Source organism: Pseudophryne corroboree, chromosome 4, assembly GCF_028390025.1.
Source record: "Pseudophryne corroboree isolate aPseCor3 chromosome 4, aPseCor3.hap2, whole genome shotgun sequence".
NCBI lineage: Eukaryota > Metazoa > Chordata > Amphibia > Anura > Myobatrachidae > Pseudophryne > Pseudophryne corroboree.
Genome location: NC_086447.1, coordinates 914,811,460 through 914,823,907, shown reverse-complemented (window position 1 = coordinate 914,823,907; position 12,448 = coordinate 914,811,460).

Below are 12,448 nucleotides of genomic sequence, written 5' to 3'. Positions count from 1 at the left end.
ATATTATTGACCCTGGGGCACATAAAAGACGCTGTCCTTTATATGAGAGATGCTCAGAGAGACATTAGCCTGCTAGGTTCTAGAATAAATGCTATGTCTATTTCTGCCAGAAGGGTCCTGTCGACTCGGCAGTGGACAGGTGATGCCGACTCGAAACGGCACATGGAGGTTTTACCTTATAACAGGGGTGGCCAATCAGTCAGCGACAAAGAGCCAAGAAAAATCTTTAAGCATGCCAAAGAGCCGACACCATGTGCACGTCAAAGGCAAAAATGGGGCATGGTCTTGTGCCCGCTAGGTCACGGGCGTTATAAAATAAATTAAAAAAGCCAGATCTAAAATAAAATACATAGAAATGGACAAATCCACATAAAATACATTTTAAAAGCCACATCCACATAAAATACATTAAAAAAGCCAGAGCCAAATAAAATAATTTAAAAGCAAGATTAACATAATACACTTCAGTTCCTCCATGTGTCACTCCAGCCCCCCATGCCACTGTAGTCGCCCTTCATGTGTCCAGTAGCCCCTGCTCCAAACCCTAGGTGGTCCATGCTGAGTTAGCTGTAATCCCCCTTTGCTTGCCAGTGGGTTCTCACCTAGTATCCGGCTCCCTCAGTCCACTTAGTGGCGCTAGCACTGCGGTTTCTGGATCTTTTGCGGTCACCTGACCTCAAGTGTCAGGAGCCACATCTAAATGAAGAAAGAGCCGCATGCGGCTCAAGAGCCACTGGTTGGCCACCGCTGCCTTATAAGGATGAGGAGTTGTTTGGGGAGGGTCTATCGGATCTGGTCTCCACAGCCACGGCTGGAAAGTCCGCTTTTTTGCCATATGTTCCCTCACAACCTAAGAAAGCACCGTATTACCAAATGCAGTCCATTCATTCATAAAGAGGCAAGAAAATACGAGGTGCGTCCTTTCTTGCCAGAGGCAACGGTAGAGGAAAGAAGCTGCACAACACAGCTAGTTCCCAGGAACAGAAGTCCTCCCCGGCTTCAACTAAATCCACCGCATGACGATGGGGCTCTACAGGCGGAGCCAGGCCCGGTGGGGGCGCGTCTCCGAAATTTCAGCCACAAATAGGTTCACTCCAAGGTGGATCCCTGGGCAATAGAGATTGTGTCTCAGGGATACAAGCTGGAATTCGAGGAGATGCCCCCTCACCGTTACCTAAAGTCGGCCCTGCCAGCTTCCCCCTTAGAGAGGGAAATAGTGTTAGCTGCAATTCAAAAATTGTATCTTCAGCAGGTGGTGGTCAAGGTTCCCATCCCTCAGCAGGGGAAGGGGTATTATTCGACCATGTTTGTGGTACTGAAACCTGACGGTTCGGTCAGACCAATATTAAATTTAAAATCCCTGAACATATACCTGAAAAGGTTCAAGTTCAAGATGGAATCGCTCAGAGCAGTCATCGCAAGCCTGGAAGGGGGGGATTTTATGGTGTCTCTGGACATAAAGGATGCATACCTGCATGTCCACATTTATCCACCTCATCAGGCGTACCTCAGATTTGTGGTACAAGATTGTCATTACCAATTTCAGACATTGCCGTTTGGTCTCTCCATGGCACCGAGAATATTTACCACGGTAATGGCAGAGATGATGGTAATCCTGCGAAAGCAAGGACTCACAATTATCCCGTACTTGGACGATCTCCTCATAAAGGCGAGGTCCAGGAAGCAGTTGCTGATCAGCGTAGCAAGAACTCGGGAGGTATTACAACAACACGGCTGGGTTCTGAATATCCCAAAGTCGCAGTTGATCCCTATGACTCGTCTGCTCTTCCTGGGCATGATTCTCGACACAGACCAGAAGAAGGTTTATCTCCCAATGGAGAAGGCTCGGGAGCTCATGACATTGGTCAGAGGCCTATTGAAACCAAAACAGGTGTCGGTGCATCTTTGCACGCGAGTCCTGGGAAAGATGGTGGCATCATACGAGGCCATTCCCTTCGGCAGGTTCCATGCGAGGACCTTTCAATGGGATCTGTTGGACAAGTGGTCCGGATCGCATCTACAGATGCATCGGCTGATCACCCTATCCCCCAGGGCAAGGGTGTCGCTCCTGTGGTGGCTGCAGAGTGCTCACCTTCTAGAGGGCCGCAGATTCGGCATTTAGGACTGGGTCCTGGTGACCACGGATGCAAGCCTCCGAGGTTGGGGGGTAGTCACACAGGGAAGAAATTTCCAAGGTCTGTGGTCAAGTCAGGAGACTTGCCTCCACATCAATATCCTGGAACTAAGGGCCATATACAACTCCCTGTGTCAAGCGGAAAACCTGCTTCATGAAAAATCGGTGCTGATTTAGTCAGACAACATCACCACAGTGGCTCATGTAAACCGCCAAGGCGGCACAAGGAGCAGGGTGGCGATGGCGGAAGCTGCCAGAATTCTTCGCTGGGCGGAGAAACATGTGAGAAAACTGTCGGCAGTGTTCATCCCGGGAGTGGACAACTGGGAAGCAGACTTCCTCAGCAGGCACGACCTCCACCCGGGAGAGTGGGGACTTCATCAAGAAGTCTTCACGCAAATTGTGAGTCGGTAGGAATTGCCACAGGTAGACATGATGGCGTCCCGCCTCAACAAAAAACTGCAGAGGTATTGCGCCAGGTCAAGAGACCTTCAGGCGATAGCTGTGGACGCACTGGTGACACTGTGGGTGTTCCAGTCGGTTTATGTCTTCCCTTCTCTTCCTCTCATACCCAAGGTGCTGAGAATTATAAGAAAAAGAGGAGTGAGAACAATACTCATTGTTCCAGATTGGCCAAGAAGAACTTGCTATCCAGATCTGCAAGAGATGCTCACAGAGGAACCGTGGCCTCTGTCTCTAAGGCAGGACCTGTTGCAACAGGGGCCCTGTCTGTTTCAAGACTTACCGCGGCTGCGTTTGACGGCATGGTGGTTGAACGCCGGATCCTAGTGGAAAAAGGCATTCCGGATGAGGTTATTCCTACGCTGATAAAGGCTAGGTAGGATGTAACGGCAAAACATTATCACCGTATATGGCGCAAATATGTTGCGTGGTGTGAGACTAGGAAGGCCCCCATGGAGGAATTCAGGCTGGGCCGTTTCCTTCACTTCCTACAGTCGGGAGTGTCGTTGGGCCTGGAATTGGGTTCCATTAAGGTCCAGATTTCTGCCCTGTCTATTTTCTTTCAAAAAGAACTGGCTTCACTGCCTGAAGTTCAGACATTTGTAAAGGGAGTGCTGCATCCGTAGTGGATGCTGGGTGCCCGTCCCAAGTGCGGACTTCTGCAATACTTGTATATACTTACTGCTTACATAAGGGCTATGTTGTTGCATCAGGGTTGTTCTGATGCTCTATTGTTGTTCATACTGTTAACTGGGTATGTTTATCACAAGTTATACGGTGTGATTGGTGTGGTTGGATGCGTCTTGCCCTGGATTCCAAAATACTTTCCTTGTACTATCAGCTCTTCCGGGTACTTTCCTTAACGGAGGTCTGGAGGAGGGACATAGAGGGTGGAGCCAGTGCACACCAGTATCCAAATTCTTTCTTAGAGTGCCCTGTCTCCTGCGGAGCCCGTCTATTCCCCATGGTCCTTACGGAGTCCCCAGCATCCACTACGGACTACGACAAATAGATTTACCGGTAAGTAAAATCTTATTTCTCTGACGTCCTAAGTGGATGCTGGGACTCCGTCAGGACCATGGGGATTAGCGGCTCCGCAGGAGACAGGGCACAAAAATAAAGCTTTAGGATCAGGTGGTGTGTACTGGCTCCTCCCCCTATGACCCTCCTCCAAGCCTCAGTTAGGTTTTTGTGCCCGTCCGAGCAGGGTGCAATCTAGGTGGCTCTCCTAAAGAGCTGCTTAGAAAAAGTTTTTTAGGTTTTATTCTCAGTGAGTCCTGCTGGCAACAGGCTCACTGCATCGAGGGACTTAGGGGAGAGAAGTTCAACTCACCTGCGTGAAGGATGGATTGGCTTCTTAGGCTACTGGACACCATTAGCTCCAGAGGGATCGAACACAGGCCCAGCCATGGAGTCCGGTCCCGGAGCCGCGCCGCCGACCCCCCTTGCTGATGCTGAAGATTGAAGAGGTCCAGAGACAGGCGGCAGAAGACTTTTCAGTCTTCATGAGGTAGCGCACAGCACTGCAGCTGTGCGCCATTGTTGTCAGCACACTTCACACAGCGTGTCACTGAGGGTGCAGGGCGCTGGGGGGGGCGCCCTGGGCAGCAATGTATTATACCTTTTAATGGCTAAAAATACATCACATATAGCCCTTGAGGCTATATGGATGTATTTAACCCCTGCCAAGATATCACAAACTCCGGAGAAGAGCCCGCCGAAATAGGGGGCGGGGCTTATTCTCCTCAGCACACAGCGCCATTTTCCTGCTCAGCTCCGCTGTGAGGAAGGCTCCCAGGACTCTCCCCTGCACTGCACTACAGAAACAGGGTAAAACAGAGACGAGGGGCACTTTTTTTGGCGATATTACTATATATTAAGTGGCTATAAGGATACAACACTTCTAGAGGTTGTTCCCATATATATTATAGCGCTTAGGTGTGTGCTGGCAAACTTCCCCTCTGTCTCCCCAAAGGGCTAGTGGGGTCCTGTCCTCTATCAGAGCATTCCCTGTGTGTCTGCTGTGTGTCGGTACGTGTGTGTCGACATGTATGAGGACGATGTTGGTGTGGAGGCAGAGCAATTGCCGGTAATGGTGATGTCACCCCCTAGGGAGTCGACACCGGAATGGATGGCTTTGTTTATGGAATTACGTGATAATGTCAGCACTTTACAAAAATCAGTGGACGACATGAGACGGCCGGCAAACCAATTAGTACCTGCCCAGGCGTCTCAGACACCGTCAGGGGCTGTAAAACGCCCTTTACCTCAGTCGGTCTACACAGACACAGACACTGAATCTAGTGTCGACGGTGAAGAAACAAACGTATTTTCCAGTAGGGCCACACGTTATATGATCACGGCAATGAAGGAGGCCTTACATATCTCTGATACTGCAAGTACCACAAAAAGGGGTATTATGTGGGGGGGTGAAAAAACTACCAGTAGTTTTTCCTGAATCAGAGGAATTGAATGATGTATGTGATGAAGCGTGGGTTAACCCAGATAGAAAAATGCTAATTTCAAAAAAGTTATTGGCATTATACCCTTTCCCGCCAGAGGTTAGGGCGCGCTGGGAAACACCCCCTAGGGTGGATAAGGCGCTCACACGCTTATCAAAACAAGTGGCGTTACCGTCTCCTGATACGGCCGCCCTCAAGGATCCAGCTGATAGAAGGCTGGAAACTACACTAAAGAGTATATACACACATACTGGTGTTATACTGCGACCAGCAATCGCCTCAGCCTGGATGTACAGTGCTGGGGTGGTTTGGTCGGATTCCCTGACTAAAAATATTGATACCCTGGATAGGGACAGTATTTTATTGACTTTAGAGCAATTAAAGGATGCATTTCTTTATATGCGAGATGCTCAGAGGGATATTTGCACTCTGGCATCGAGAGTAAGTGCGATGTCCATATCTGCCAGAAGAAGTTTATGGACGCGACAGTGGTCAGGTGATGCGGATTCCAAATGGCATATGGAAGTATTGCCGTATAAAGAGGAGGAATTATTTAGCGTAGGTCTATCGGATCTGGTGGCCACGGCAACTGCCGGGAAATCCACCTTTTTACCTCAGACCCCCTCCCAACAGAAAAAGACACCATCTTTTCAGCCGCAGTCCTTTCGCTCCTATAAGAACAAGCGGGCAAAGGGACAGTCATATCTGCCCCGAGGCAGAGGAAAGGGTAAGAGAGGGCAGCAAGCAGCTCCTTCCCAGGAACAGAAGCCCGCCCCCGGGTTCTGCAAAGCCCTCGGCATGACGCTGGGGCTTTACAAGCGGACTCAGGAGCGGTGGGGGGTCGACTCATGAATTTCAGCGCGCAGTGGGCTTGCTCACAGGTGGACCCTTGGATCCTGCAGGTAGTATCTCAGGGTTACAGGTTGGAATTCGAGAAGTCTCCCCCTCGCCGGTTCCTAAAGTCTGCTTTGCCAACGTCTCCCTCAGAGAGGGCGACGGTATTGGAAGCCATTCACAAGCTGTTTTCTCAGCAGGTGATAGTCAAGGTACCCCTCCTACAACAGGGAAAGGGGTATTACTCTACGCTATTTGTGGTGCCGAAGCCGGATGGCTCGGTAAGACCGATTCTAAATCTGAAATCTTTGAACCTGTACATAAAAAAATTCAAGTTCAAGATGGAGTCACTCAGAGCAGTGATAGCGAATCTGGAAGAAGGGGACTTTATGGTGTCCCTGGACATAAAGGATGCTTACCTGCATGTCCCAATTTGCCCTTCACATCAAGGGTACCTCAGGTTCGTGGTGCAAAACTGTCATTATCAGTTTCAGACGCTGCCGTTTGGACTGTCCACGGCACCTCGGGTCTTTACCAAGGTAATGGCCGAAATGATGATTCTTCTGCGAAGAAGAGGCGTATTAATTATCCCTTACTTGGACGATCTCCTGATAAGGGCAAGGTCCAGAGAACAGCTGGAGGACGGAGTAGCACTAACCCAAGTAGTGCTGCAAAAACACGGGTGGATTCTGAATTTTCCAAAATCTCAGTTGACCCCAACGACACGTCTGCTGTTCCTGGGAATGATTCTGGACACGGTTCAGAAAAAGGTGTTTCTTCCAGAGGAGAAAGCCAAGGAGTTATCTGAACTTGTCAGGAACCTCCTAAAACCAGGAAAAGTGTCTGTACATCAATGCACAAGAGTCCTGGAAAAGATGGTGGCTTCTTACTATCACTGACCTGGTTTGGGAGTGTTGTGGACTCGGGGCTTCTTCCGATGACCGGGAAGAGGAACCGCCACTGGGTCGCAGTAGGGATGGCCGGATGTAGGTCTTCCTCATGCAGGACTACGTCGGCAGGCGGGAGGCACAGAGGAGTTCTTGACGGTCTCCTGTAAGACAAGACTCGTAGAAATACTGAAGGCTGGGGTACTGAGATATTAGAGGTACCGTGATGTCGGAGGCTCCGCGGTATTGGGGTTCTGAGGTGCTGGAAGTACAGGGCGTGCTAGGAGGCCCCTGGAGGTACGGAGATGCTTGGAGGCACGAGGTGCTTGGAGGCACGGAGGTGCTTGGAGGCACGGAGGTGCTTGGAGGCACGGAGGTGCTTGGAGGCACGAGGTGCTTGGAGGCACGGAGGTGCTTGAAGGCACGAGGGTACTTGGAGGCACGGAGGTACTTGGAGGCACGGAGGTGCTTGGAGGCACGAGGTGCTTGGAGGCACGGAGGTGCTTGGAGGCACGGAGGTGCTTGGAGGCACGAGGTGCTTGGAGGCACAGGACGAGGGAGCTCTGGAATCACAGCTTCCGAAGGAGAAACGAAGATACTCAGGCACCGGATCTCTGCCTGGTATCCGCTTTTAAACTCCCCGCCCCAGCCTGATTGACGGAGCAGGCAGGTGACGTCAGACCTGCTCCGCCTGCTTGCCCTCACTTGCGATGGCGGCGTCCCTGCTTCCGGGAAGCCGCCGGGGAGCAGCGCCGACCCGCCACTGAATCCGGAGACCGCCAGGGGGAACGAGGCGCCGGGCAGACCAGACCACCCGTAGGGACAAGCGCGGCCGCCGCGGCCGCTGCAGGTTTGTAACAGTACCCCCTCCTCCAGGAGTGGCCCCTGGACACTTCCCGGGCTTAGTCGGATGTTTGGAGTGGAAGATCCGAATCAGACGAGGAGCCATTACTTCAGTAGCTCCAATCCAACTTCTTTCCTCAGGACCGTAACCCTTCCAGTCCACCAAGTACTGTAATTTTTTATGAAGATAACGGGAGTCAAGAATAGCTTTGATTTCAAACTCTGCTCCGGCTTCTGCCACTACTGACGTTGACCTAGGGAGTGCTGAGTGGAACCGATTCAGAACGAGGGGACGGAGTAGAGAAACATGAAAGGCGTTAGGTACTCGAAGATGGGCAGGCAAACCCAGTTTACAGACCACAGGATTTAAGACTTTTAGCACAGGGTAGTGCCCGATGAACCTTGGAGCGAATTTCATGGTAGGCACCTTCAGCCGGAGGTTCCGTGTGGACAGCCATACCCTGTCCCCAACTTTATATTGAGGTGCAGCTCGCCGTTTCTTATCTGCGAAGAACTTGTACCGAGCCGAAACCTGCTTAAGATTGGCATGAACCTTCCTCCAAATTTGTCCAAAGTGTCGTAGAGTGGATACTACAGCAGGAACCTCTACTAACGGAAGGCTTGGAAATTCCGGAACACGGGGATGGAACCCGTAATTGACGAAAAATGGTGATTCCCCAGTGGAAGAATGAAACAAATGGTTGTGGGCAAACTCCGCCCAAGGCAGCAACTCCACCCAATTGTCCTGTGAAGGAGAGAGGTACAGACGAAGAAAAGTCTCTAGATCCTGATTGACACGTTCCGTTTGTCCATTTGTTTGGGGATGATAAGCAGACGAAAACTTAAGTTTGATTTGCAGAGTCGAACAAAGGGCTTTCCAAAACCTGGCGGTGAACTGTACTCCTCGGTCAGAAACAATCTCTTGTGGCAACCCATGCAAACGAAAATGTTCTCGGATAAACAGTAGTGCCAGTTTCGGTGCTGTTGGAAGACCAGTCAAGGGCACAAAGTGTGCCATCTTCGAAAAACGGTCAACGATAACCCAAACGGTGTTGAAACCTTTGGAACAGGGCAGGTCAGTGACGAAGTCCATGGAAATGTGAGTCCAGGGTCTCACAGGGATAGGCAGAGGACGAAGTAACCCTGCAGGAGGCAAACGAGGAGATTTGTGTTGTGTACATTGGGGACAGGAATTAACGCAATCTTGTACATCCTTCCTCATGGTGTTCCACCAGTAAGATCTTTGCAGAAACTTGTACATCTTCTGAGCGCCGGGATGACCGGAAAACTTGGAGTTATGGACCCACAGTAGTATCCTTGAGCGGAATCTAGCTGGTACGGACATTCTTCCAGGAGGAGGAGCTGGAGTAGTTAAAGCAACAGAGACAGAAACTGGATTCAGAATTAAACCCCGCTCCGGAGGTTCATCCTCGTCAGAGGAAACTTGTGAACGAGAAAGTGCATCTGCTTTAATATTGAGACTCCCGGCCCGGTACTTGATAATGAACGAGAATCGGGAAAAGAAAAGTGCCCATCTTGCCTGGCGAGGATTCAAGCACTGTGCGGATTTGATGTACAGCAAATTCTTGTGATCTGTGTAGATAGTAAACACGTGTTTAGCCCCTTCCAGAAGATATCTCCATTCTTCCAAGGCAGACTTGATTGCCAAGAGTTCCTGGTCTCCAATAGTGTAGTTCCGTTCGGCCGGAGAGAACTTACGAGAATGGAAGCCACACGGATGTAGTTTCTTATCAGAGGAATACTGGGAGAGAACAGCCCCAACTCCGACTGAAGACGCATCAACTTCTAAGAAGAAGGGTTCATCGAAATCTGGTTGTTTGAGAACTGGAGCCGTCATGAAGGCTAATTTTAAACGAGAAAAAGCTAAAATGGCTTCCGGGGACCACAGACTAGGATTGGAACTCTTCCTCGTCAGGGCAGTAATGGGCGCAACAATGGTGGAGAAACCCTTAATGAATTTCCTGTAGTAGTTCGCAAAGCCCAGGAATCTTTGTATTGCTTTCAGGGAAAGAGGTTGAGTCCAGTCACGAATGGCAGATAACTTTTCCGGATCCATGCGAAGCTCCGTCCCCGAGATGACATAACCGAGGAACGGAATAGATGTTACTTCAAATGTACACTTGGAGAGCTTGGCGTAGAGATGATTCTCTCGTAAACGGTGTAGTACTTCTTTGACTTGTAACCTGTGTTCGACAAGATTCTTGGAAAAAATCAATATGTCGTCCAAATATACCACAACGCTCTGATACAGCATATCACGAAAGATTTCATTGACGAATCCCTGGAAAACCGCGGGAGCATTACTAAGACCAAATGGCATCACCAAGTATTCGTAATGCCCATCTCGGGTATTAAAGGCAGTCTTCCATTCATCCCCCTCTCGGATGCGTATAAGATTATAAGCTCCTCTCAAGTCGAGTTTGGAAAAAATGCGGGCCCCACGAACCCTATCAAATAACTCTGTGATTAGTGGCAAAGGGTACTTATTCTTAATAGTAATGTCATTTAGGCCGCGGTAGTCGATGCATGGTCTCAACCCTCCGTCTTTTTTCTTCACAAAAAAGAAGCCTGCACCAGCAGGGGAGGAAGAGGGGCGAATGAATCCTTTGAGCAGATTGGACTTAATATACTCCGACATGGCTTGGGTCTCAGGAAGAGACAGAGGATATGTGCGACCACGGGGTGGCGTCTTCCCTGGGACAAGGTCAATAGAGCAGTCCCAAGGCCTGTGAGGTGGTAATAGGTCCGCAGCTTGTTCCGAAAACACGTCCTTGTACCCTTGATATGCCTCCGGAATGTGCTCTTCATCCGTCTTGGAAGTGACACGGAGCGGACAGACAGGAGTAAGACAATTAGTGTGACAAAAGGAACTCCAGGACAGAATTTGTGACGACTTCCAGTCGATGTGGGGATTATGACTTTTTAGCCAAGGTATTCCAAGAACCAGATCATGGGACATTTCTGGGATTACCAAGAGTTCCAAATCTTCCTGATGTAGAGCCCCGACCTGCAGCTTAACTGGCCCCGTGCGCCACCTTATAAGACCTTTGGCAATTCTAGTCCCATTGATAGCCGTCAGTGAGATTGGCCGCTCGATAGGCCGTAACTTCAAACCCAAACTTTGGGCACAGATGGAAGAAACGAAGTTCCCCGCAGCTCCGGAGTCCAATAGGGCTTCACAAGACTTGGAGACTGAGTTGGAGACTAGAGTTACTGGAAGCAAACAGTCCGAAGTTGGAGAAGCTTTTGTCGCAACTCCCAGCTTGACTCCTCCGGAACAAGCTAGGACTGCCCGTTTCCCGGACGGACTTTACAAGATTTAAGAAAATGATCTGCGGCTCCACAGTAAAGGCAGAGTTTACCCTCACGACGACGCTGTCGTTCTTCTGGAGACAGTCGGGAGCGGTTAATTTGCATGGGCTCATCTGAGCTAGGTGAGGCCACCGGCCTAGGAGTAGGATTCCGGAGCCTGGGACGATCTGAATGGCTACGTTCTCTTCCACGCTCTTGCATCCGAAGATCCACCTTGACGCACAGAGAAATCAAATCTTCTAATGGATCCGGCAGATCTCTAGTAACCAGCTCATCTTTCAGCCGGTCGGTAAGACCGTTCCAGAAGGCAGCTCTCAGGGCGTCATTATTCCAGCGTAGTTCGGAAGCAATGGTCTGGAAATGAACCACATACTGGCCCACGGAACGGGCGCCTTGCCGAACATGGAGCAAATCGGAAGAAGCCGTGGTCATTCTGCCGGGTTCGTCGAAAATCCTTCGAAAGGACGAGATGAAGTTGGTATAGTTGGAAACCATGGGATCGGACCGTTCCCATAGTGGAGACACCCAATCCAGAGCAGAACCTTCCAATAAAGAAATGATATATGCTACCTTGGACCGGTCTGTAGGAAAGTTGTGTGCAAGTAGCTCGAAATGTACCTCGCATTGGTTCAAGAAACCGCGGCAATTTTTGGGATTCCCATTATAGCGGGACGGAGTAGGCAACTGAAGACGTGGAGTGATACCAGCCGATGGTTGAACATTACTGGCAACGACAACTGGTGCGACCACTGGAGCAGGAGCCGGAATTACTGAGGCCAGAGACGCCTGGATCTGATCCAGACGTCCGGACAACTGCTGGAGGTACTGCATCACCTGGCCTTGCGCCGCCTCCTGACTTTGTACTCGGGAAGCCAGGTTCTGGATGGCACTCGAGTCCGTGTTCCGAATCCCCGAGTCCATTAGGCCTGAGTATACTATCACTGACCTGGTTTGGGAGTGTTGTGGACTCGGGGCTTCTTCCGATGACCGGGAAGAGGAACCGCCACTGGGTCGCAGTAGGGATGGCCGGATGTAGGTCTTCCTCATGCAGGACTACGTCGGCAGGCGGGAGGCACAGAGGAGTTCTTGACGGTCTCCTGTAAGACAAGACTCGTAGAAATACTGAAGGCTGGGGTACTGAGATATTAGAGGTACCGTGATGTCGGAGGCTCCGCGGTATTGGGGTTCTGAGGTGCTGGAAGTACAGGGCGTGCTAGGAGGCCCCTGGAGGTACGGAGATGCTTGGAGGCACGAGGTGCTTGGAGGCACGGAGGTGCTTGGAGGCACGGAGGTGCTTGGAGGCACGGAGGTGCTTGGAGGCACGGAGGTGCTTGGAGGCACGAGGTGCTTGGAGGCACGGAGGTGCTTGAAGGCACGAGGGTACTTGGAGGCACGGAGGTACTTGGAGGCACGGAGGTGCTTGGAGGCACGAGGTGCTTGGAGGCACGGAGGTGCTTGGAGGCACGGAGGTGCTTGGAGGCACGAGGTGCTTG